Source organism: Anolis carolinensis, chromosome 4, assembly GCF_035594765.1.
Source record: "Anolis carolinensis isolate JA03-04 chromosome 4, rAnoCar3.1.pri, whole genome shotgun sequence".
NCBI classification, from domain to species: Eukaryota; Metazoa; Chordata; class Lepidosauria; order Squamata; family Dactyloidae; genus Anolis; species Anolis carolinensis.
The window spans coordinates 222135227-222162870 of NC_085844.1; the positions used below are offsets into that span (position 1 = coordinate 222135227).

The 27644-nt window shown below is 38.6% G+C and overlaps 1 protein-coding gene and 1 long non-coding RNA gene across 2 annotated transcripts in view; one reads left to right on the forward strand and one right to left on the reverse strand.

Moving 5' to 3' along the window:
- Nucleotides 1-1644: 1644 nt before the first annotated feature.
- On the reverse strand, nt 1645-7267 carry LOC103278767 (uncharacterized). The gene is made up of 3 exons (XR_506313.3): nt 7208-7267; nt 3211-3291; nt 1645-1756 (listed from the first exon to the last, which is right to left on the reverse strand). It is a non-coding gene; the product is annotated as an uncharacterized LOC103278767 (long non-coding RNA).
- Nucleotides 2106-27644, forward strand: part of LOC134298474 (uncharacterized) — a 115226-nt gene continuing 89687 nt past the window's right edge. Inside the window, exon 1 of the mRNA XM_062978857.1 lies at nt 2106-14699. The gene's annotated coding sequence lies outside the window, so the exon portion shown is untranslated. The remainder of the gene's footprint in view (nt 14700-27644) is intronic.

Below are 27644 nucleotides of genomic sequence, written 5' to 3' on the forward strand. Positions count from 1 at the left end.
TGTTCTATGTTAAAAGGCGTTGAATGTTTGCCTATATATGTAATGTGATCTGCCCTGAGTCCCCTTCAGGGTGAGAAGGGCGGAATATAAATGCTGTAAATAAAATAAAATAAATAAATAAGTTCTACAGGAAAAACAGTCAATTTCAATTAATTAGTCACCTGCTGACTTGTGGCAACCACAGTTGTGTGTTATAATTCTTTGGTATATGTAGATCTGATGCTTATGTGAGTTGGACACTGGCCTAATCTGGGGCTGATGGAGTAGCAGATGGCAGGATCTGGGGCTGATGGGAGCTGCTGTACAATTTTATAAAAGGTCCAATTTCACAAGTATGCATTTCCTAATGAAACCATTCATAAAATCAAAAGGCAAATAATGAGTATTTCTAATAAGTAGCATTACAAAATGCCTAATTAGGGCAACACTGGGTATTGATACTAGTTTAGATATAGAAAGAAATATAATTCCTTGTGCAGAAAAATGCAGGTTTCTGCGCAAAATAACCATGTGTGAATTTTGCACAAAATTAAATTGTGAAGATTCTTGCTAGTCCTGGATTTTTCGCATTGCAGTTCTTGACACTTAGAATCATAGAATCATAGAATAGTAGAGTTGGAAGAGACCTCACGGGCCATCCAGTCCAACCCCCTGCCAAGAAGAAGGAAAGTCACATTCAAAGCTCCCCCAACAGATGGCCATCCAGCCTCTGCTTGTAAGCCTCCAAAGAAGGAGCCTCCACCACACTCCGGGGAAGAGAGTTCCACTGCCAAACAGCTCTCACAGTGAGGAAGTTCTTCCTAATGTTCAGGTGGAATCTCCTTTCCTGAAGTTTGAAGCCATTGTCCCGCGTTCTAGTCTCCAGGGCAGCAGAAAACAAGCTTGCCCCCTCCTCCCTATGACTTCCCCTTATATATTTATACATGGCTATCATGTCTCTTCTTAGCCTTCTCTTCTGCAGGCTAAACATGCCCAGCTCTTTAAGCTGCTCCTCATAGGGCTTGTTCTCCAGACACTTAATCATTTTAGTCACCCTCCTCTGGACACTTTCCAGCTTGTCAACATCTCCCTTCAATTGCGGTGCCTAGAACTGGACACAAAACTTTGTTTTTGTTTTTAAAAAATCAAATACTTACAAAAAATCCACCCTTAATTATATGACTATACACACACACACACACACACACACTCCAGCTAGATGCTGCATATGTTTTAAGACAAATTTCTGAGTGTTACCATGTATTTCCAATTTTAAGCATTAGTATAGTGGAGACCAGGCCTGCACGGCAGCAGGTCATGTTAGCTCTTTGTCCATATGGTTGCTGAGGTCCCCACTTTGCAAAAGTTCTCCCTTAATTACTTGTAAGAAACAAAATCTAGTTGGTAAACTTTGGAGCTTGAGGGCAACTTTTTATTGCCAAGCACGCATTACCAAGGGCTAATTGTTAGCATGGTGCACCTGCCTGTTCCCCTGGTAGCTAGAGTCAATGAGGAGGAAAAAAATGGCAATTTATTAATAATCCAGTCACAAATAGTAATGAAAACAATAGGAATGTCTTTAGGAAGTGCTGCCAGGGGCAGAGGTGCAGGTGCTTGTGTGTCCTAAACAGGAACGTCGGCATTTTTTAACGGAATTCGCTTGTCGGCTTTTCTCCACTCCTTTCTGCTCTACGCATGCTCTCTTCCTCTGCTCCAAATGTTTTGCCTACACAACGGGCTCAGCATTCTTGTTGTGGGTGATAAAAGAGCTGTCATCCTGAGAGTGGAGGAAAAAGCACAGAAACAAAAAAGAGGAAAAAAACCGAACTAAACAAGACAAAAACCCATAAAGACTGAAAGAAGGGGGGAACGAAGCCAACTTTTTGTTGAAACAAATGATTTGTAATGAGGTCACTGAACTCAAGAAGATACAAAGGGAAATGGCAAAAGAATGATTGCAGCTATGGACTCTGCAGTCAATGCAGGGCTTCCTAAATTCCCTGTGTGGATCAGTGACAAATTCCTTTTGTGGTTTTTGCAGTGAACTTTGCCATATGGATGGATAGGGAAAACACACATATGCACACACACATTTTGAACTTATAGTCTGAAGTGGATCTTGCCAACCTTTATTTCTGAAGTGAATGTATGGTACAGTAGAGTCTCACTTATCCAACATTCGCTTATCCAACATTCTGGATTATCCAACACATTTTTGTAGTCAATGTTTTCAATACATCATGATATTTTGGTGCTAAATTCATAAATACAGTAACTACTACAAAAAGCATTATTGCATATTGAACTACTTTTTCTGTCAAATTTGTTGCATAACATGATGTTTTGGTGCTTAATTTGTAAAATCATAACCTAATTTTATGTTTAATAGGCTTTTCCTTAATGCCTCCTTATTATCCAACATATTCACTTATTCAACATTCTGCCAGCCCATTTATGTTGGATAAGTGAGACTCTACTGTACTAGATCATTGTTTCATTGTCCAGCTGTATAATGACTATTACTTGAATGAGAATGCATGGGTCATGAGTGCCTTCTTGTTGAAGTGGCTTGAAAAAGAGGGAGGAAGGGTATTCACTTATTTCATTTCAAGAGTTTGCTGGTGATAAGACTACCATCAAACAAGCAAAGATATATACATATATACTATTTCATTAAAAATTGATGTCGTCCTTTATTTTAACTATGAAGAAGCAGAGCTGGGGACCTTGAAATTCATAGAATCATAGAATAATAAAGTTGGAAGAGACCACATGGGTCAAGAAAGGAGATTTCACCTGAACATTAGGAAGAACTTCCTGACCGTATGAACTGTTAAACAGTAGAACTCTCTGCTTCGGAGTGTGGTGGAAGCGTCTTCCTTGGAAACTTTTAAACAGAGGCTGGATGGCCATCTGTGAGGAATACTTTGAATTTGCTTTCCTGCATGGCAGGGGATTGGACTTGATGGCCCATGTGGTCTCTTCCAACTCTATAATTTTATGACATCTAAGCTCATGGGACATTCCCCATATCTGTTTATTTGAGATTATTGTCTTCTAGCTGTTTGGTACTTACACTCAAGTAAATATGGTACATCCCATAGCATTTTCCCCATCTAAGAAGTTTCTCTCTCTATCTCTCTCCCTGCCCCCTCCAAAAAAAAAAGTCATAAGATCAGTAAGGTTTATTTTTGAGAAACCCATGCTATGATGTTCTTAATTATGACAAACCTCTCTTTGTCCTAATATGAAGATGGCTGGTTGGCAGCTGCCTGAATGGTCTTTCTTTCTTCCTTTGCAAATTTGAAGTGTCTAAGAAAAACCAGATAAAAACCAAATGTCTATACAGAATATTACAGTTTTGTGTATGTTTACCTGAGATATTGGTAAAGCAAAAGTGAGTTCATATACTCATCAATCCATCCTCTTGGAGTTGTACTTATTGTGGATAGCAAACCCTGGGAAATTTCAAATGGGGGGAGACAGTCTTTCTGATGTCCTGGATCTAGTGTATTTAGGCCTTTGTTGGGCAGCAATATAATCTTAATTGATTTCAGAAAATAATAATAATAATAATAATAATAATAATCATCATCATCATCATCATCATCATCATCTTTATTTGTATTCTGCCCCATCTCCCATAGGAGACTCGGAGTGGCTAACATCATAAAAGGCAAGTATTCAGTGCCAACAAAGCAGTGTGTTCAGGAGCTTTGACTTGTGCCACCAGAAAATAGGCTACCTATTGTATTTTTTTCTGGTAAATAAAAACCCAACTCTGAAATTTCCATAGTAATATTTTGCGTATTCCGATTCCTATATCTAATATGCATGGATTAGTGTGGAAGGGCTGATAATTTGTATCCTTTACTTGTCTATTATATTGCTTTCATTATATAATGGGGAACATGAGCTCACACATACAATCAGGCTTCTGAAAAACAAAATATCATGGAATAACTTTATCTGTTCAGTGGTTCAAATCCGTATTTACCCTCCTGCTTTCTGATCAGCAGTGGGATTTCCCAGGTTTTCCTTTGTGGGCTAAAGCTGGTACAAAGCTGTCTATCAGGGCCCTGGCTTGTTTCCTTCAAGCGCTATTAATAAAGTCACTGAAACAGAGAAATGGGATCTATCTGGAACTAGTCAGATTGTAGTGTGTGTGCATGTGTATGTTTTCACCCTGGGAGCCAGCTGGGGTGCCTGTGTTGTAGATAAATGCAGTGATGAATGGTGGGTCAAAGAAGGAGCAGGCTGATTTCGCTCCAAGCTTGACCCTGTCTGGGGTCTGACATTTGAAATGACAGGTGCATTAAAAAGTTATTTGTTTGGGGTGGAGGGGAAAGGAGAGTCGATTGCAGAACTCTGCAAAGTTAGCACCTGGCCTAAGAAAAATGCTGGAGTAAAATATTCCACATTCTTCTTATATTACATAGAAAGTATTACCTCTATGAAATCTATGATATGTTTCTTCTACAAACTCTTATGCTGGGCAAACCCTTGGACACACTGATACACTAGGTCAGGCATTCGTCTTGTAGATGAGCAGGATAAATGGGTTTGTCGTAGTGCCTGTTGAGATAACTATGGGGACATCATTATAATCTCCCGCAAATCACCCAGCTATCTCCTTATCACTGACGTCTTAAGCAGCACATTTTTTAAAAAAAATCTGTCTAAAATAAGTATGACTAGGTGAAACAAGGGATAGGATTTCTATCTCTTTAATGGATGTGTAGAAGAGAGAATTTCAGCAACAGTGCTACTAATATACTTACTTCACCTGGCAACCCTGTCTGAAACTCACTTTCTCACAAGAGTATGGAGCAAATATCTATATTTCTTCTTTCTTAATCTTTTTCTGTCCAGACTCTACCATTTTCTAAACTATAGAAAAGGAACGGCGATGCACTACATGACAGATTCACCTAGCCAAAACGAAGAGGTATGCCAAAAAACGAGTTAGATAGAGGAGGATAATTTTCCAAGGGGGAAAAAAAACATTTCTTGCAATTATTCTCTTTCTCTGATTTCTGTGTGTTCCATTTCAACATTTCCACCTTTTCCTGCATCTTGACTAGTCACCTCTGCTTCCCTAACTCAGCCACTTCCTAGTTAATCCCATTTTCCTAGGTTTAGTGCACTGCCGATATCCTCTATTTTTTGCAGAGAGTCCATGAGTGCAAAGAATGCAGCTCCCCAGTTTTGTTTGCTTCTGTATTCAAATTTTAAAACTTCATGGACCTTTTGACTTGAAAACCAGCCTGACTTTTCTATGCAGTTCCACAGCTAAGATTGTGATAAAGAGAAAACTGTATCTCTAATCAAGAAAAGAACAAATTAGTACCTGCTGCTATCAATGTAGAAATTGGAAGGCAATGTCCAATTCATGTACAATTTTCTTTCCTCAAACTGCAGGTTATGGTTTGTAGTTATGAGCAGTTTCTTAAATTTGATGTCATGTAGAGCCTATTCTTAATGCAGTGTTGGCTGAGTGGAATGTTACTGTACTAAGATGACCATTGGCACCACACCAGTATCATAAATGCTGTTGGCAAAATGTCTTTTCCATGCTTTGGTGGAGGAATATTTGATCACACAAGGGAAATCAAAGAAGTAGCTGTGGTAATTTGTTGCATCAGAAAAAAGAAGGGTATAAAAACAGTATTAATCTATATTGCATCTGATGAAGTGGATTTATATGTATAAATACTCATGCTAAAATGGAAATCAGTCATCAAGCTGCTGCTAGATTGCATATTTTCTATGAAGCCCCCCTTTCTTTTCTTTTTAACTTCATCTGAGTGATTCCCTTGCTCATTTCAACTTTTCGCAGACCATAGATGTAATGTGAGAAGTTGTGGCCTAGGAGGAACTTTGACAGGTACTTTCAGGCTTTATTATGAATGTTGGCATGGGTTCAAAAATCAACAATCTGAATAAATGGTTTATTGTTGACTGGGCTTTCTGTTTTCAAGCTAACAGTGAGTGATCATTGACCAATCCACTGATCTGGGACATTACACCAAACAGATATTTTTCAGCAAGGATTCGGTAAGGAACAATCATAGTGAAGTGATCTTTTTCTGATTGTGCCTTTGAACTCAGGCTTTTGTTCTAGACTGTAAACAGCACTGTGACAAGAAAAAGTCATCTCTGTGCAGTCAGTGAGCAAAAATTGTGTGAACTGAATGATTTATGGCAGAACTCCAGAGGTCATACATCAGTGCTGAGCTTACAAACTCTGACGAATTTCCCTTGGTCATAAGGCAATCAAAATGCTGGACTACTGATTGAGTGCACCAGAGTAGCTGGAACCTGAGATTCTGCCCCAATATTTTGGTTTCCAAGTTATATTACATCTGTAATAAGGGAAATGAATGCATATGTGTTTTGACAGTCATAAGTCAACCAGACATCATGGCAAATGTCCTAAAATCTGACAAAGAGTTTTTTGGTTGTCATTCAAATTGTAGTGTTAATTTTCAAGTTCAAATTCCAAAGGAAGAGTTGCAAAAGCAAAACAAACAAATAATAATAAGCAGCATGTATGAAATTGTGGTAGATCTCAAAATTTGGCAATGTTTTTAGTTGTCATTCAAACTGCAGTGCCCAATTTCTAGTCTAAAAAAGGTAATAGAAGCAAAAGAGGGAGGACTGCCATATTTTGATGGAAAGTCATAATCTGGATTCTATTACCTGTTGCAAATTGACATTTTAAGCACAGAATTTTCTCATTTAACAAAATGGGGCTACCATCATTCACTACGATTTTTAAGTGCTTGAAAAAGGAAAGAGTTATATATGTGAAGAGTCTGAGGAATTAGAATGCTAGAGATGTAGAAGAAGGTTAAAGCACTTATGCTGAAATAACAGAGGTTAAAGAATGTAGGAAAAGTAACCTCAATGGTTACTAGCCATGCTGGCTATATATTATATCAACTTGGTATGTCTATCAGTACTAGTTGCTGGTGAAGATGAGTTGAGGTGTGCTATCATCATCCATCATAAGTGGAGGATAGCTCTATCACCAAGGAGAGGAACGATCCAAAGACTATTGGTTGACACCAAACTATCTGCCACTTCAAATATTTTGGATAGCCTTGACAAAAGGTACCACGGGCTAAAAATACTGCCGCTTAATGGCAGGTTGGCAAACAGAAAAATATCCTTGATCAAAGACTTAATCCAAGATGAGCATACAAACCTGGCTTGTAATACTCACAACTGTAGTTTTGTAGCAAAGCTTTCAGAGATCAACAATTTTCTCTACCATCAGATATGGCTGTAAAAATAGAACATAAAATTTTGTTAAATGTAATCTTTCCTCCTCCTTCAAAGTTATTACTAAACTTCTAGTTTTCTTGTATTTGACTCTCTCCCTTGTTGCTATTGCCAATTATTATTAAAGTCCTTTATGTCTTCAGTAGACACAGAATAACAATACAGCTTTAAAAGGAGATTTGAACACAAGTTGCTGCTTCAGAATTTTGGATTTGGTGATTTTCCAGTGTCTTTATGAACAAGAAACTGCCATATCCATCCTACCATGTGGAATAGAGATGTCTTCCCAGGAGATGTTAATTTTCTTTCGATTGCCATTTTTAAAATGTGGGACAAATCTCCACTAAGCAACCTGGTTCTTAATACTCTTGAATACATACAAACTGCTCATATAGTGTATTTGATGAATGTTGCAAAATAACAATTTACAGTATAGTTCATTATCTTCCCCATAGCAGCAGGATTTCAAATGAAATAAATATTTACTAAACATTTTTAAATGACTTTTTGAGCAGCTAAAAACTCTTTGTTGTATTTAATGCAACACTGAAGGCCCCATGCTGAGGTTATTTACCAATTTGTTTCATGACATGAGAAGATGGAGTGCAAAATGGAAAATATATACATAATCCCTTGCATTAAGCTCTCTTTCCTGTAGTGAGCATGTTCAGACAAAGTAACATCTACTTTTTATTTTCTTTTGGGTGGTAAAGTGTGACACTTAAGAGGCAATTCTATCCACAACGGTTGATTTAATGGGCCATTTGGGAGAAATTGATGCTCCTTTCAATACATAGCCCAAACATCCAGATAACTGATGTAGCTACTTGTTAAAATACACCCAGACTGCTGTAAATACGTACAACATACAAAAGTTGCCTGCTAAATATATTGCCTTCTAGCAATAAATATATACTTGGGGACTATAAATAGCTTTGGGTGGCAATGATATAGCAGTTAGGTGTGTACAAGTTGAAAGGTAAGCCACTCACTCTGAAACATTTGTCCAACCAAAGGGAAATTGATTGTTTTAATCTATGTAGTATGTACTTCAAGTATGCATGTAGTTGAAGTATATACAACCATATGTAAAGGGAGGTAAAGAGTGTTGAATGTGATAGCTATATGAGTGTGGAAACATACGATGTTGAGAAAGTACAATGTGAAGCATTTTGCTTGCAAATGGCAATAGAAATTGTGGGACTCTCCATTCAACATGGCAGGAAAAAGGGTTAAGAGATAAAATGTGAGCAAGATTTATGTATCATAAGGTTGGCATATCTTATTTGTAAACTACACCCATCATCTCAATTATTTGAGAGGCACATATTCTCCCAAATACCAGGGGAAAATACAGAAATCAGAATTTTAACCCTTATGGTACATCACAAGTCTAACCCAGAAGTAGCCAAGTCTGTAGGGAAAAGGTTCACAAAACTAAAGCACAAAATGAGCTCAGGCTTGCCAGAGACATTAAAAACAATAAAAGGGCTTCTTTGCTTACGTTGGTAGAAAAAGGAAGAACAAGGAGGCGATAGTGCCTCTGTGAGGAGAAGATGGGGAAATTCTGACAGGGGATAGGGAAAAGGCAAAACTACTTAATGCCTTCTTTGCCTCAGTCTTCTCACAAAAAGAAAGCCAGCCTCAACCTCAGCAACATGGAGTGGATGAAGGGAAATCCAATCCCAAATAGGGAAACACGTTGTCCAGGAACATCTGGCTGCTCTAAATGAATTCAAGTCTCCAGGGCCGGATCAACTACACCCAAGAGTATTGAAGGAACTAGTGGAAGTTATTTTAGAACCACTAGCAATCATTTTTGAGAATTCTTGGAGAACGGGAGAAGTCCCAGCAGATTGGAGGAGGGCGAATGTGGTCCCTATCTTCAAGAAGGGGAAAAAGGATGACCCAAACAATTACCATCCGGTTAGCCTCACGTCGATACCAGGCAAGATTCTGGAAAAGATCATTAAGGAAGTGGTCTGCAAACACTTAGAAACAAATGCGGTCATTGCTAATAGTCAACATGGATTTACCAAAAACAAATCATGCCAAACTAATCTGATCTCTTTTTTTGATAGAGTTACAAGCTGGGTAGATGCAGGGAATGTCGTGGCTGTAGCGCACCTGGATTTCAGTAAGGCCTTCGACAAGGTTCCCCATGACCTTCTGGCAAACAAGTTAGTCAAATGTGGGCTAGGCAAAACTACGGTTAGGTGAATCTGTAATTGGTTAAGTGAACAAACCCAAAAGGTGCTCACCAATTTGTCGACTTCATCTTGGAAAGAAGTGACGAGTGGAGTGCCACAGGGTTCCGTCCTGGGCCCGGTTCTGTTCAACATCTTTTTTAACGACTTACATGAAGGGTTAGAAGGCACGATCATCAAGTTTGCAGACAACATCAAAATGGGAGGCATAGCTAACACTCCAGAAGACAGGAGCAGAATTCAAAATTATCTTGACAGACTAGAGAGATGGGCCGAAACTAACAAAATGAAGTTCAACAGGGACAAATGCAAGATACTTCACTTAGGCAGAAAAAATGAAATGCAAAGATACAGAATGGGGGACGCCTGGCCCGACAGCAGTATGTGTGAAAAAGACCTTGGAGTCCTTGGTGTGTCTTAAGGTAAAGGTAAAGATTTCCCCTGACATGAAGTCCAGTCGTGACCGACTCTGGGGGTTGGTGCTCATCTCCATTTCTAAGTCGAAGAGCTGCCATTGTCCCTAGACATCTCCAAGGTCATATGGCCGGCATGATTGCATGGAGCGCCGTTACCTTCCCGCCGGAGCAGTACTTATTGATCTACTCACATTTGCATGTTTTCGAACTGCTAGGTTGGCAGGAGCTGGGGCTAACAGCGGGTACTCATTCCACTCCTGGGATTTGAAGCTGGGACCTTTTGTTCTGCAAGTTCAGCAGCTCAGCGCTTTAATACACTGTGCCACCAGAGGCCCCATAAATACGGTATACTCCACCGTGCTGGTTATGAACTCTACAGCTCTAAATATCAGATTACATCTTCCTATATGAGCCTGCTAACATTTTAAGATCTTTGAGGGAGGGCTTTCTTTTGGTCCCACGGCCATCACAGGTACATTTGCTGAGAACATGGAAGATAACCTTCTTGGTGGCTGCAATCAGGCTGTCAAACTTCCTCCTATACAAGGTTCAGATGGCAGGCAAAATTATTTTTGTTTAGGCTCAAATAATGTGAAAGAAAGGTTTAATTGAGTTTATGTGCTTTCATCTTTTATATTTATGTTTTAAATGTATCTGCTTTTAATAAAATTCCTTGCTTAATTGTGTATTTTTCCCTACATTTTTTTTAGAATACAAATTTAGCTGTGCTTTGTAAAAACTTATTGTAAGCTGCCCTGAAAGCCACAATTAAGGGAAAGTGGGATAAAAGTAAAATAAAACAGTATTGGAGACACAGCATGCAGCATGGACAAGCCTTCCTTGTACACATTGCATCTGATGAAATGAGTATCTGGAAATTTCTGAATGAAACAGAAAAGCAGCAGAAACATGGTACTTCTTTCTTTCATGAATGTTACACACGTAGCACTCTGATCTCTGGGCAACATATCATACTCAGAACACTTTTGTGAAAAGCTGTAAAACCTGCCCAATAACTGGAAATGGTGAATCCAGAAATCAGCACATCAATGCTCATAAGTAAGGGCAAGACCTTTCTGTCAATGTTCATTTACTGAACACATGCTTGGGGGAATATTCTCTGTGGAGCTGTAAATATTCCCATTGTAGTAATATAGTGTGGAGATCATTGCCCAAGGCTACTGAATGTTTTTAATTGGAACATTGGATCAGTGAAATAAGAATGAAATGAGTACCATTACAAATATCGAATACATTGGAAGATTATGAATAGTTTCTATGGACTCCTTCTTCCAACTGCTTATTGAATTTTTTCAGATAACAATTATATTGTAAGAAAACAAAACATTTGTTTGATTAGAAGGAGGATGGGAAATGAAAAAAGTGCCAAGAACAATAAAAAAGGAATCCTTTAAATTATCTCGATATTTTTTAATGATTCCAGGCCTAGTTACAATAAGAGGGAACAACAAAAATATATATTGGTAAGCTAAACAGGAAGGATACACTTATGGAAATTAAAATTGCTAAGAGTGGGCAGGAAATCACACAAAAGCATTTTCAATATAGTAGATTAGGAATGAGAAGATTTCTTTCCAGTTCATATTTTAATGTAGTGTCATCTAATTTTTGACTTCCAAATTAATATACAATGAAACCCAGTTATTGGTTAAAACATTAAGGAATGGTCACACAAAACTATATACATCAGTATAAATAATGTTAAAATGGTATTAGGAAAATCGTTTGCAAAATGTATATATAGGATGCATATATTAGGAGAATCGTGCATGAAATGCGCATTTCATATCTATATATATCTGTAAGTATTCAGAATGAGTGAAATGTAAGAATGGGAAAAAATTTAAGTTCAAAATTAAACAAACTGAAGACAGAAAAAGTGGAAAAGTAAGAGGAATTGAAATCATGGCAGGGATTTTGCAATCCATGTGCCATCCAAGGAAAGCAGAAGCCACAGCTTTTGTAGCTTAGAAAACTGTGTATCATTTAAGGAAGGCAACATCTCATATAGTCACAATATTGAGGACTAATAGATGAATTGGATTGGATATCTAATTAAAATTTATAATAAAATTGAAAAAATGTAACGTGATAGTCTAAACAACAGCTGTAATTTGCTTGATTTTTTTTTGCAAAATAAATGAGAGAGTAAAATCATGTGTTAAGAATATCTCTCATTTGAAAAGGAAATATTTCATATTATTCTTTCCACCCCCAGTTTCCTATTCCACTCTCTATGGAAAACTTGAATAATATCTCAAGGAAAAAGAAAAGAAAGATACTAGAGAAGCATTATCCTGCTGTCTCAGCATGGATCCCTATGGAAAAATAACATTGGATGAGTGTCAAAATATCTTTATATTAAGACACTTTTCCGACAGATAACCATGGACAACATCTCTGTAACATTTCTACATTGCTAATCCCAGATTATCTACTTTGAACTGGATTACATGAGTCTACATTGCCAGATAATCTGGGATACGAAGATAGATCCAACTTTAGAGTGGCTGCAGTAGTTGATTTTTTTCCACACTATTTAGTGAACTGGATGTTTTTTTTCTTCATTTCCTAATTTAAAATGTTCTGATAAATTTTAAGGCCAGAATCTTCTATGATAGATAGATACTGCTTCCTAGTAAGTGGGGAGCGGGCTAGGATTCACTGTGTAATACTGTAACTATGGTGCTTATGCATATGTAAATCCCATGCAAGATACTGATCAATATCTATGGAAACAAATGTAAACTATTGACAAATTTGATTTTAAAAAGGACAGCTCAGATCTAAATTATTTGAACTACTCTTTTGTCCCTTATGTACCTGCCTGTAGTTTGGAGTTTCTGGGGAGGTCCTTCTCTCTATTCCACCTATCTTAGGCCCCTTCTGCACTGCCCTTTATCCCAGGATCGGATCCCAGATTATCTTATTTAAAATGCATTATATGAGTCTCCACTGCCAGATATTCTGGGATAAGCAGATAATCTAGGAACAGATCCTCAGATATAGGGGCAGTGTGGAAGGAGCCTTACAGATTCATCTAGTTAAAACATTGGAGATAACTGTCTCAGTGACTGTTCCCAGGTTCTGGAACAACAACAAGAAGTACTACTGTTATCAAACACAGCACCCACCACCTTGAAGGATTTATAGTCCATCAAGGACAACTCCACTAAGAACACGAAGATGTTGACAAACTGGAATTTGTCCAGAGGAGGGCAACTAAAATGATCAAGGGTCTGGAGAACAAGCTCTATGAGGAGCGGCTTAAAGAGCTGGGCATGTTTAGCCTGCAGAAGAGAAGGCTGAGAGGAGACATGATAGTCATGTATAAATATGTGAGGGGAAGTCATAGGGAGGAGAGAGCAAGCTTGTTTTCTGCTGCCCTGAAGACTAGGATGCGGAACAATGGCTTCAAACTATAGGAAAGGAGATTCCACCTGAACACCAGGAAGAACTTCCTCACAGTGAGGGCTGTTCGGCAGTGGAACCCTCTTCCCCAGACTGTGGTGGAGGCTCCTTCTTTGGAGGCTTTTAAGCAGAGGCTGGATGGCCATCCGTTGGGGGTGCTTTGAATGCGATTTCCTGCTTCTTGGCAGTGGGTTGGACTGAATGGCCCATGAGGTCGCTTCCAACTCTATTATTCTAAGATTCTGTGATTCTGTGACCTGTGCTAAAACAAATGAAATTGTTCCCTCTCCTCTGCTCTTTGAAGAGTCCCCACAACCTTTTTGACAGACCAGCAGCAGCAGATCCCCAAAAGCCCATCTTCCCTTTATAGGCTTTTATTCCTTTTTTTATTAACAACCCACAGATAGGTGTACTATGGCTCATCTAAATGAGGTCTGCAGCAGTGGATCCCTCACATAAAGCAGCCCCTATATCCTTTCTGAATAAATTGTATCCTTTTCTGCAGCCTCTTGATATGTTTTTATCCTCTATCTCAGCCTCTCCTATATATCTATGCTCATCTGATCTAATATATTAATCAAATTATGCTTTCTGCCTGGACAAGCCACTGGAGCCATCACCCCTTGCTGTCCTCCCGGAGGACTTTCCTAAACTCTCAAGATGGGCTATTCCACTGACATAGGGGACCATGAAAGAGTCATTGATTATGAAATACCTCTACTGATCCACATATGTGCACTTATGTATAACTTGGACACTAGTTTAAAATGGACAATATTCAAATGTAACTAATATGATTCACCTTATATTTTGTCTCCCTTCCCCAGCTTTTTAATGAAATATACTTTATATTTTGAGAACACTAAAGAAAGACAAGCAGCACTGACTTCTTCAATTCGGCCTGACCCAGGGCAGAGACCACAATCCACAGGAATGTCCTGCTGTGCCTCAAGCAGAGAGAGCAGCTAAAGGCAGGAACAAACAACTCCAGCTGATGAGCTTATGATTCCTTTCTGAAGTCATCACAGATGTGGCCGAGCCATCAGATGTACAAATCCTGACACAAAAGACTTCTGATCACCCACACATCCAAAAAGGACATTCCTTTATTTGACCAGTGTAACGAACTCAAGAAATCATCTCCCATTGTCCTTGGCATCATGGACTCCATATCTGCATAATCCTGTCATCTCCATACCTGGACATCCATTGTCTTCAGAACTTCAACTTAAGTCCTCCAAATGTGGACTGCATTTCCTGAGGACTCCCTCTGCCCAGAGAGGCATCCCCACCCAGTTGATTGGCTGCCCCAAGGCTTCCTCGCCCAGCAGAAAGAGGATCCACTGGCTGCATCATCAACGCCTGCACCAACTAGGAGGTAAGTTGGATTAGTCCCATCTCCTGACCAATTACTCAGGAGCAAGAGGGAGGGTGGCCAGCCTCTGTGCTCAGCCAATAACAGACAGGGGAGGGAAAATTAAACAGAAGGAATGTTCGTGCATGAGTTTTTACTGTATAAAATGGTTACATGTTCCAATATGGTTAGTGATGCTTGTACATTTTGGCATTTTTTTTCCTGTACATTGCATCATTTCTGCAGATCATAAATAAAGAGCCTCTGTCACTTGTCTTCACCCTGGTGGAGCTCTCTATTCAGGAAATATTGGTGGTTAGTATAGCTCACCAGGCAGGACCCTCCTCAATTGCAGTCCCTTTGTTGTTTATTTATTCAATCAATCAATCGCTTCTGACTCTTCATGACCTCATGGACCAGCCCATGCCCGAGCTCCCTGTTGGCCATCGCCACCCCCAGTTCCTTCAGGGTCAAGCCAGTCACTTCAAGGATAACATCCATTCATCTTGCCCTGGGTTGGCCCCTCTTCCTTTTTTCTTTTATTTTCCCCATCATCATTATCTTCTCCAAGCTTTCCTGTCTTCTCATGATGTCATCAAAGTACTTCATCTTTGCCTCTAATATCCTTCCCTCCAGTGAGCAGTCAGGCTTTATTTCTTCTCTGGACTATTTTATCAAGATTGGTCATTTCTGTCCTCCTTAGCTTTTAAATTTTGACTTCATGACTACTTCTTCCCTTTCCTCTATGGTATCAATTGTTTCTGTGGTTGAGATGCAAAGTAGTACACAACAATTGAAAAACAATTGGCACCATCTCTACTCTTGTTCAACAGACACTTGAAGACCTTTCTGTTTCAACAACTCTTTAAGGACTGACTATATAAAGATGGTCCCTTTTAAACAACATGCTGAACTTTCTATCTGTTATTTAGTTGCGTCCCCCTTTAACAATCTATATTTTTAACTGGTTTAAATGTTTTATCTTTTTAATTTTGTGAATTTTAACTATGTACTTCTAAATAATCTTTTGCAAGCCTCCTTCACCATGGTGAGCACATTTACAGGGGTAAATGAAATTCCAACCCATCTATTAGCAGAAACAGAGGTTTTGTCAAAGAACCCATGAAAATTAAAGAATAAGAAATCCCTAGTCCCAAAGAGAGGTCGAATTCTTGGGAGACTACATGAATTGCTTTCCATCATTTGCCTGAGCTTGCGAATTCATTACATGATATTGTCCAAGAAGAAAGACAGGAAAAAGCCTATGAAGAGAGAGAGGAGATATTGCTGAACCAGGATAATCCAGCGTGTGTACCTGGACAGCTGGTACTTTTCATTGTGTCTTCATTTTAAAGCTATCCATCATGCACGTGAGAGCGCATCCAGGCCCGGAATGGCAGAACTAGTGTCTTGGGAGTGTTCAGCTGTGAAACCTGACATGGCAGCACAGATTTGCCATGTGAAAAATGCTTGAAGGTGTTTTTTCTACTCCATCTCAGAGAAAAAAGAAGTGGGAGAGAATGGGTTCACAGGCTGTGAATCAACTCCCAGAAAAGAGCTGGAGAAAAGAACCAATAGTTTGGCAAGAAAATGTTTGGATGGGTGCATAGAATATAAACCAATCAGCTCCAGCATACCCTCTTGGGTGCCCTTTGAACTTCAGGCATGAATGTATGGGGAGGTCCTTACAGATGTCTACAGGGCCACTGGGCCTGTTGCATATTATACTTAGAAATCCATGTGCAAATATTAGTATTCATGGCTTTGGCTGGATTCTAGTTCACAAATCAAATCCATCCTTTGAAGTGTCTTTCCCTTCCTACTTCCTCCTGCCATATGATGCAAATTTCCTTTTTTGCCTTGTCTTGTCAGTTTTAGTCATAGTTTAGCAAACCAAAATGTTACAGGATTTAAAACGTTAAGAATAGACCATGATTTAAATTAGGATCAGAGCTTGACTGTTATGCAGTTTAGAAAATGAATTCACTGGCTGAGATCCTGGATTAGGAGATGTATTGTAATGTTCTGCACAGTGGAACTATAAATATTTCCTTCTCATCCTGCCAATCCACCTATCAGTACCTATACTCCCTAATGCCAATGTACTTGCCAGTCGAAAGGAAAGCAGCACACCCAGCTATGTTGATACAGCTACTTGCATCCTGCTGTTTTCTGGGACGTCAAGGAGTGTAGGCGCAGCAGCAATAAAAATGTTGGTTGTGTGGGAGTTTGATTGTTGCTCAAGGTTAGTTGAGAAGTCAAACAATTTACACAGGCATAAGATGGACTTTCACTTGCATAAGTCACTAACAGGATGCCATCCATTACCATGTTAATATTAACATTTCCGATCTTGCAGATTCTCAATTCTAAAAAAAACTTGATCTCTCAAGTATCCCCCTTCATGGAATTGAATGGGAATTGCAGCTAGCACCTACCCAATAAAAATGGTTCCCTTCCTGTTTGTACAGAACAGGGGATTTCTGCAGATGTTGTGTTACCAGGTGGTGTGACAAGCAGCATCTGCTTAAATTCCCCATTTTACACATCAGTTTAAAGGACAGGAATCTCTTCCAGTTGCCATTCTGGAAACCCAAGACTTTTGTATTCATGGGGCACCCAGTTATACATCCCCTAACAGAAGAAATATATCACCCCAAACAAGTGCACAGGAAGAACACATATAAGCAGATTCAAATGTAGAAATGATTCTAATTTAAATAGAATACAATCAGTCTGTCAAAGATCTGTACACAGAATCTCCGTTAATGTAGCCGCATAACTGTCTCATTGTCAAAGGCACTTCGTAGTCATACACGGCAAGCAGTCCAACAAGCATATGAATAGTCCAGGCTTCTTTCCAAAGTTCAAGGCCAAGCAATCTCATCAATTCAAGCATTAGTACAAAAACAAAGTCATCGAAGTCAAAGTTCCACCCAAGAGTTCACCAACAGGGATTCAGACTGTAGCAGTTCCACAAATGTTGCTCCCAGCAAACTTCCAACTCTAGCTTTTTATGCCACTTTCCCATGTGCTCTCACCTGTTGGTCCTATTCTGAGCCAGCTGATTAGATTTCTTCAGTTGGATGGCATCAGTTATTAATTACAGCTTAGCTAGAATGCCTAACTCCTGGTCTGCTTCCTGGAACTCCTGATTCTGCCCTGACTCTTGTGTCCCTACTTCCCTGAGGCACCTGGTCCAGTGTCAGGCTGCTCAGGCTCCTGTTCACTCCTGACTCAGATGATGGGTGAAGCAGACCTTCATCTTTGTCCTCATCACTAGCCCTTACACAGTCTCACAATCATGAGGAAGACTGTGTCCAGGTGTTCCTGCCAAGCAAACATATCTTTCTGGTTCATGCTCTCCCTTCTTTAGATGAAGATCTTTAAAGATCTTTAAAGATTAATGGATTCAAATAGGGCAGTGGTCCTCAACCTGTGGGTCCCCAGGTGTTTTGGCCTACACTCCCAGAAATCTCAGTCGGTTTACCAGCTGTTAGGATTTCTGTGAGTTGAAGACCAAAACATCTGGGGACCAATAGGTTGAGAACAACTGAAATGGAAGATACTTTCAAGAGAACTAATAAGGATTCACAGTTCATACTACCTCAATAGTTGCTATTTTTCCGAAAAGGTGTGGTTGGTTTGTATTGTACATGTAAGTTTTTTTTACTGGAAATGCATACAGCTACTTTTTTCTTCAGAACAGAAGTGCATTTGATTGTAGTTTGTAAATTCTTTAACAATTTAATTTGGTCCTGAAACATTCTCAGCCAAGCAAATATTCAAAATGTGCTTGTTTTTTACTTCATTCCTAGGAGAGATGGAGGGAGAACATCCTCAAAAGAGCATACACTAGGGAACTTCCTCTTTAAGGACACAAACACTTTAAGAATTACCACTGTTAAGCTTCACAGTTTGTTCTGAAGAGTAATTCTGATTTAATCAGAATCCCACATTCTGTTAAGTCCATAGGTAAACAAAGCAGCAGCCATAGTTTATCATTTATTTATGAACCTATTTATGGCCTGCATCTTGCATACTAATTTAGGTGTGTGGCAGTCCTGTATTGAAAAGAAAATGGGAGTGAGGAGAAACATATCCATTCTCTCACACCATACCTTCTGAATATGTGACTTTTCTTACCTATGGATAACATGCAAAGAATTAGGTTAGAAATAACTTTTATAAATAAATGATGACATCCCATGTTAAGTATATAGTTAAATGGGGGGCGGGTGTCACAAGAACATTAGAAAATAGTCCACATTCTTGACACCCACCATCACCACATCTCTCCGCCCTGTGACTACTGGTTGGTGGAACAATTCATTCAAAATATGGGGAAGCCGAAGTATCACAGACCTACTGAAATAACTTTCTTTAATCCATGAGCATATGGTACGCTTATTGCAAAGCAAGTTAAGGCTAACAAAAGGTGCCAAGTCCAGATCAGACTGAGGGAAAGATTGTTGAGGGAATTGATCATCAAAAGGCAATCCAGCAATTTGCTCCTGGCTCCAAGAGCACAGAGACTAGTCTTCCTGGTTGTGGGGACAATGAAAGCAGGAGACCAGGCTGCTAAAAGGGGTCTCTGGTGCCTGAGTTTGGGTAAGTTTCCTAGGTTGCTTTTTGATTACTTGTACCCATGGTCTTTATTTTTAGGCCTGTGCCTTTTGTACTGGAGGCAACTTGCAGATCTAGAAGAAAAATAAAGAAGAGTCTATATATTCAATGTTGACATTGAGGATGGAAAGTTCTCAACTAGAGGACCTAGCAAGTTCTGTAGAGGACCTAGCAAGTTCTCAGAAAATGATGTCTGTTTATGTTTGGATTATAATAATAATCAAATACTTTTTGTAATGTCACATATGAATATAATAGATATTTTCAAGGAGGTGAAGGGATTGAAATGTGTATAAGGTAAAAGTAAAGGTTTTCCCCTGACATTAAGTCTACTCGTGTTGTACTCTGGAGGTTGGTGTTCATCTCCATTTCTAAGCCAAAGAGCCGGCGTTGTCCATAGACAACTCCAAGGTCAGGTGTCCAGCAAGGCTGCATGGAGTACCGTTACCTTCCTGCTGGAGCAGTACCTATTTATCTACTCACATTTACATGTTTTCGAGCTGCTAGGTTGGCAGAAGCTGGGATTAACAGTGGGAGCTCACTCTGCTTGTTAGATTCGAACCGTCAACCTTTTGGTCAGCAAGTTCAGCAGCTCAGTGGTTTAACCCACTGTGCCACTGGGGGCTCCTTGAGATGTGTATAGAGGTTTAGAATATTGACAATCTGCTATTTGACCTAGTGGATAAACCAATATTGGATAAATAACATTATCTTATTTTGTGGCATAAATAGCTACTTGTATAATAAAAGTAGAGTTTTTGCATTATACACAATGGCCATGCTAGGAATTCAAAATAATGTCATGTGACTTATGCAGCCAGTCACAGTTCACGGATTTCCAAAATGGAGCCTTGTTACACAGAAAGTGTTTGCTGAGAATAGCTTGCCTTCAGAAGAGAGTTGCATTGTTACTCGAAATAACTCAATTCATTTTCTTTAAACAATCCCAAGCTAAATTTGGAAGGAATGCTGATGCTTTTACAAGTCTAATTATAATGGTGCCTCCAACACTGAGCTATTATTTGAAACAAGGGCTACTTCAGCAGACTGGGCCTCCCAGTCATTACAGGACCGTTTTGCTGGCTTGGGGACTTGGCTTAAATCCTTTTGCATTGGATTAGAATGCACAGTGTTGCAATATTAACTCCCCAAACTGCACAATATTATATTAGGTGAGGAGTATTGGCCCAGAAAGTCATGCCTGCCTGTTAATGAGTGCTGTTCTCTTTAGACATTTTATAGCTCCCTGTTTCAGGATTCCTTAATTGCTTTAATCTTGGCAGCAATATGTATCTGGGGAGGGGGTTGAGGGTGAGGGAGGGTTGCTTAAACCACTAAGACCTTGAGTTTAATGATAATTAAGCCAGAGACAACAACCTACATGGAAATAAAGGATCTGATTTGAAGCCAAAACTGGGGGGAGGGGGAGAGTTGGAATCTCCCCTGAAAAGTTAGTATTCATATACATGCTTCCCTTCTCAGACATCTAATAGAGGCAGAGATGGAGCAGTCTTAAATGTTTGTTTTAGTTATGACTTATCCTAATATGTCCAGCATCCTCTAACTTAGTTTTATTTTATTGTGTTTATTTTTGGGGGGATCTAGAAAGAGAGCGGGACTCCATGACCTTCAGGATTTCCAACTTGAAAGCGGACGAAGGAAGGTCTAGAACAGTGTTTCTAAAACTCTGGGCTTTCAGTTTTTTTGGACTTGAGGTCACAGAATTCCTGATCATTGGCCAAAGCAGCTGATGCTTTTGGGAGTTGAAGTCCAAAACAACTGGAGGCAAGAGTTTTGAAATCACAGGTCTAGACTGAAAAGAGTTAGGAGCTATAAGCTATTGCAGCTCAACTCTCAATTTCATCACTTGGAGATCCTATCGTGTCCTTCATCAACTTTTGGGGAGCCTGCCAGGCTCATTTTCTTTCTTGATTATTTATTTAATTTTTACAAATCCCTTTTTAACACTTTGGAGACTAGGATGTTGCAAAGTAAAATGCCTATTTAAAGCCACAAGTGCTCCTGAGTAAACACAGTGGAGTCCCATATTCCCCATGCTAAAATCTGGGATTTCTTCAGGGATTTTTTTAAATGAACAGCTTTGACTTCCATCCTCAGGGACATTGAAAATTACTTTCTATTTTGACCTAGAAAAGGAGTATTCTAGGCAATGAGATTTTTTTCTACCCTTTTCCTACACCCTTGTTTTTTACTCTCACCGTTCACTTTCGTGGTTGTCTCATTCCTTGTAGGCTCTTAAGGATTGCCTCAAAACCCACTGAGCAAGCTTGGTCCTTATTTGGGCTGTGTTGAGAGTCCACTCATCTTCCTTATGCTTTCTTTCTAAAGGAGAATTTCACTTCTACAAACCTCAAGATTTCTCCCAATTCTGTCAATACCACTTTCTTTTGTGCTGCTCTCATGTAGTAAATATGGGCAGTTCATGATTCCAATCAGTTTTAGAATACAGTGAATCACCAACTTGCAAATTTCCCACTTACAAATGACTCATAATTTAGAATGAGGGTGAGACAACAGGAAGTGAGAGAAATCTACCCCTTGGAAGGGAAATTCACTCCTGGAAGAGTTATCATGGGGAAAAGTGTTTGCACTGAAACTTTATTCATGTTTCCACAACAAGCAAAAGTTTTCAAGATCCATTTATCACAGGGACAGAAAGTGACTTGGGAACTGCCTGTATAGATAAGCAGACAAATTCATGGATGACACATCTATCTACTATATTTACTATTACAGTAGAGTCTCACTTATCCAACACTCGCTTATCCAACGTTCTGGATTATCCAACACATTTTTGTAGTCAATGTTTTCAATATATTGTGATATTTTGGTGCTAAATTCATAAATACAGACATTACTACATAACATTACTGCGTACTGAACTACTTTTTCTGTCAAATGTGTTGTATAACATGAAGTTTTGGTGCTTAATTTGTAAAATCATAACCTAATTTGATGTTTAATAGGCTTTTCCTTAATCCCTCCTTATTATTCAACATATTCGCTTATCCAACATTCTGCCGGCCCGTTTACGTTGGATAAGTGAGACTCTACTGTATATCCTGATGTAGAAACTTGCTTATCTAAACTGATTAAGGCTACAATTCTGTTCATTAGTGTAAGAACTGTTAGTCCCTTAGAATTTGGTTGGATTGCAGTATCCATCAGCTCCAACCAAGAAAGCCAGTGATGAGAAGTGCTGGTAACTGCAGTCCAATAATATTTGGAGGGCCACATCATTTTCACTCTTTCTATACATGCTTATCTTGGGGCACATGCTTCTGAGAAGGCATTTCTAGGATTAGATGCCATTTTTGAATATTCAATCCTAATAATCATAATCATAATCATAATAATCATAATAATCATAATAATCATAATAATCATAATCATAATACAAAATCCAGCATATATATCTCATTTGCTATGTCTTTGTGTCAATAATAATAATAATAATAATAATAATAATAATAATAATAATAATAATAATAATAATTTCTACCCCAGGACAATGATCCAAAGCTGCTCCCAACCTTTTAAATCACACAATTTAAAACCTACAAAATATACATACAAATATTTTAATAGAACTATCACTAAAGAATTCAATGTTAGAATTATTACAACAAATCAGTTGATTTTGAATCTTGATTATGAATCTTGTGAGGTACATTGCTTCTTTAGGGGACAAAATGAGTGATCAAATGTTGTATGTATTTGGGCTGTTTCTTATGGTTTTAAGCTTTTAGGGTTCTGCTGAAAGACCAAGGGAAAGAGAAACCAGTGCAGTAGTGCCTGCTGTTAGCTTCCAACAACTCCTAAATACTTCATCTAATTTTGGACTGTTGGCAACAATGTGATTTCTTAAAAGGTGGGAAATGCTGGCTAATCACACAAGCTGTACTGTCTCTGTGTCATGAGTTTAATTAATTGTTATTCTGTTACCTGTGTAGAATTTTTTCCCACTCTGTCATCATTTTCCAGAAATAATTATCTTAAAATTAAAAAAAGATCTTACTGGGGTAAAAACAGTGGGATCGCACTTTTAAAAACTGTTTTTACTTTCTTCTACAAGGCATTTTCTAGATACCTGTGGTTTCCAACAAAATGTGTGCTCTCTGGGAATTTTCTAGGCCCCTCAAACGATTTTATGTCATACTTCCATCTGAAGTTATCACAAAAGTACACTAGAAGACCTAGCAAGTTCCTAGATTTTGGAATTCAGTACTTTTCCATTATCTGAGTGGACTCCAAAAAGGGGCCGAGACAGAGAAGGATAGTCCATTTTATGGGGGGGGGGGGGGACACACTTGAAGGTAGAAAATCATTTTCCCTGTTATTGCTGGTTATCCCCTGCCCCATGTCATAAACAATGGCAACGTGGCGGGGGGGGGGGGGATGACAGGAAAATGGAGAAATGGTTTTGCTCCTTCAACTCCCCTCCCCAATAACATGGACTATGTAAGCATATATGTAATAATAAACAAACAGTAACTAAACAAAGCGGTACAAGAATAAAATAGATCTGAGTCCTTCAGGCATGCAATTGTTAATGTAAAATATTTTTAGAGCAAATTTAAAAGTATGATCATGAGGGCATGTATTGTTGAATTGGCACAATTGCATGAATAAGGTAAGGTGTAATATCAAAGGTTCTCATCTCAGTATGTGTGATAGTGTGACTGCAATAAATTACTGATACCTTAGAAGACCTAAAAAAGAGAGACTGAAATCTAGGCTGAAAACTGGGAATACAAGTAGTTCTATATTTAATTATTAGTTATGATAACTCAGTGACACCTCCATATTTGTTTGCAGGATATTCATAGTCATGAAGTTCTACTCCTAGGTTTGCAGAATAGTAGCTTGAATTGACCTTGCCCTGATCCTTAAAACAATTCTTAAGTATTTCTTCATTTCCCCAAAACTAATTTCTACATTTACTAGGAATATTGACATATTATATTCCAAGAGTAATATGAAGGCAAGCCTTATTCTCTCCCTTTTTATGGACCACTTAGAAAATAAGTGGCACTTTAAGCGTCCATTAACTCTCGTTTAACTAATGCTAAATTGCATTTGGGCACCTATGGACACACTTGTGAAAGCCGTATTAATACCATATGAATTCATTATGAGCAGGGCTATTACTTCCAGATCTAAATGAATTCATAATGATGGGAAATCTGAAATAAAGTGTTACCAAAAAATAATTCGTAGCACGTTAAGTATCCATTAAGTACAGGGAAATGATACTTGAATGCCTGCATAAAATACAAATGTAGCACACACGAACTGGAGTTTCACAACAGAGTCCTCGTACGTGACACTAGAGAAAAACAGAGCATAAACTAGCACAGGCCACAGAGATCCCACACCTGTGATCAGTTTCCAAGTTGTAGAGAAGAAAAGGCCTATAAGGAACTCCAAAATGTATTTTGCAAGGACTAAACCCAAATGTTAGTCCCAGCTACAGCGTATGTATTAAATCAATAGACCTTATGTAAACATTGACATAACCAAGTTCCTATTAGCACAGTGGGTTTACTTCAGTTGAGGCTAACAGCTGACTTTCAGATTTAGATTACAACTCTGGAATCTGTGGTCCTAGACTACTTTCTGTCCATTCCCACCACCAGCATCTTATTTTTTTTAATAATTATTTGTTTGAAACAAAGTTTGTATACATTGAACCATTAGAAAGTGAAGGAGTCACTAGCTTAACTACTGATGGGAAACAATTTGGGTTTTGAAAGATTTTGAATTTCACAATTCTGGATAAGGTATGTTTATCCTTTACTAACAATGAAGATTCGAGGAATGACCATATTGGATTACTCACTTTAAATGAGCAATGCCAAATAACAAGTATGCCTGAAGATTTCGAAGGTCCTATTCAAAATTTTAAATTGGAATTTGCATGATTTTCATTGAAACTCTAGGGAGAGATAGACCTTCTCAAAACCTTCTAAACAGTGTGTTTAATATTTTGAAAATATAAGTATGAGGCTTATTGGTTTTATCTCGGTTCCCATCTACATGTGAAAACCTTGCCAATATTCATCTGTGTAATGCATACAAATTGTTCACAGGTACAATAAAATGGGAAATTGCTTATGTGAATATAAAGAAGTCACTTAGGTGTTTAAATATATTACTCTCCACTTGGTTATGTGCAAAAACCAGAGAATCTCTCAGCCTCATATTTCATATTAAAATAATGACTTGTCCTGACTAGTACACACCTACTATGATATATTTGAATTGTGTTGTCTTGAATAGAAATACATTTGTGTATCTCAACAAAGGAGTCTACAGGGAAAATCCTCACTTGCCTAGTGTGGGAATTGTTGAAAAAGAACAATCTGCTTTTAAAATGAGCATATTAGGCCTGGTGCAAAAAGGGATTAAGATTTTTTTTGCTTAAATCAAAACAAGTTAGTTCATTATTCTGTGAATCAAACACTTGACATCTTTTGGGTTATCCCAACTAGAACAGAGTCATTCAATCATCTGTTGAATAGTGAGTCTACATACAGGTAAATCCCATGGATTCAATGATTCTACTCATGACATGATTTAGATCTTTGCAAATTTGCTAAATAGTGTGGGAGATGGGGAGAAGGATACAATCATGCTAATTTTAAACTTTTAATAACAATGCTTTAAACAAAAATTAAAAATATATTGCTATGGGAGATGTACATTTTATTTCTTTTACTACATCTAAGGTGTTCACAATTTTCTCTTCATACTATGAAATTTCTTACCTTTGAAAAAATTAATGAGCACTACATTATCAACTATCCTTAGAGAAAGTGTTGTTACTATATTCATTTTGCAGCCAATTAAATTAAACACTGAATTGAATTTGAGTCCATTTCGATAATTTTCATTTCTCACAAAATCAGTAGGTAGAGTAATTGTCATTTTGTAATGCATCATTACTCTTTCTTCTGATTTAATAAGAATTTGTAACTGTTTTATGGGGTGCCAATGCTAGATCGCTCTATTAGCTCTTATGTCTGTTTACCACAATTATGTTTTTCAGAATGCTCCTAAATATCTGGTGCCTTCTGAGAAAGCAAGGTGGTAGCCAATGATGGTAATTACCATTTCTCTGCAAAATATCTCAAAACGTACTTACTAGGCCTGTATGATCAATGAAAATAATATTTCAATACTCATTACTAAATTAGGGGGCACGGAGAATCGTTTCTAAAGTGTTTCTAAAATATTGTTAGGGGTCTGTATTGTAACTATAATGAAGTAACAAATTCTTTGTTACTTTTTTAAACTTCTTGTTAAGTAATTGCATGGGGGAGGGGGGGAGTCCAGGTACGAAAAGCACAGTCAAACCACTTCAACAGGTCCCCATCCAGCCTTTGGAATAACAGCAACAACAATAATATTACAAAACCTACTAGGTAAACTTTGGAGTTACTGCCTCTCAACTTTGCCTATCTCACAGGGTTAATTCAACTCCCAACAATCCCCTTCTTTTATCTCAAAATCTCTTTAGAGAATGAACACAGAGGAGGAGGAAGAGGAGGCAGCGGCACAAGGTGGTAAGCAGAATTCTAGGAAATGAAGTTTGGGAAGGCAAGGACTCCCATGGCAGAAAATTCAAAAGGCCCCACCCCAAATTACATTTCCCAGAATTTTGCTCGCTTCCTGCATTAAAGCACTTGGGTTTTCTCACTTCAAGTTGGAGAAGTTAGTTTAAAAATGGAGGTGCAGCATTGCCTCCAGATCAGCAGCAGCAGAGAATTCAAAAGCCCTGCCCTAAACTACATTTCCCAGAATCTGCATGCTTCTTGCATTAAAGCCTCAATGTGAGTGTGTTCTCTGCCTGTCTCTCCCTTTTTCCTTGACTGGCCAGGAATCCCTCCTTCCCTCCCTCTGGGAAATAAAGTTTGGGAAAGTGAGAACCCCTGTGGCAGAGAATTAAAAAGGTCCTGCCCTAAACTACAATTTCCAGAAATCTGTTCACTTCCCACGTTAAAGCCTCAATGTGAGTGTGGTCTCTGCCTCTCTCTGTAGGCTAACCATGTGCAGAAGGGCTTTTTCCTTGCCTGACCATCCAGCCAGACATCCCTCCCTCCTTCACCCTCCTTGTTGCCCCCTTTGGGGAAAGAGTGGGGCTTTCCTCTCCACTCCAGCCTCACCATCCTCCTCAGGGCTCTTTGGGGGAACCAAACCCAGCCCTTTTGGGGGAGAAGCAGCACCCACGACAGAGACCTGGAACCATTTACGAGACTTACATAACTCATCCAAAAGTCATAGGTCAGTGTTTTGAATGTTGTTTTTTTTGTGTGGTTG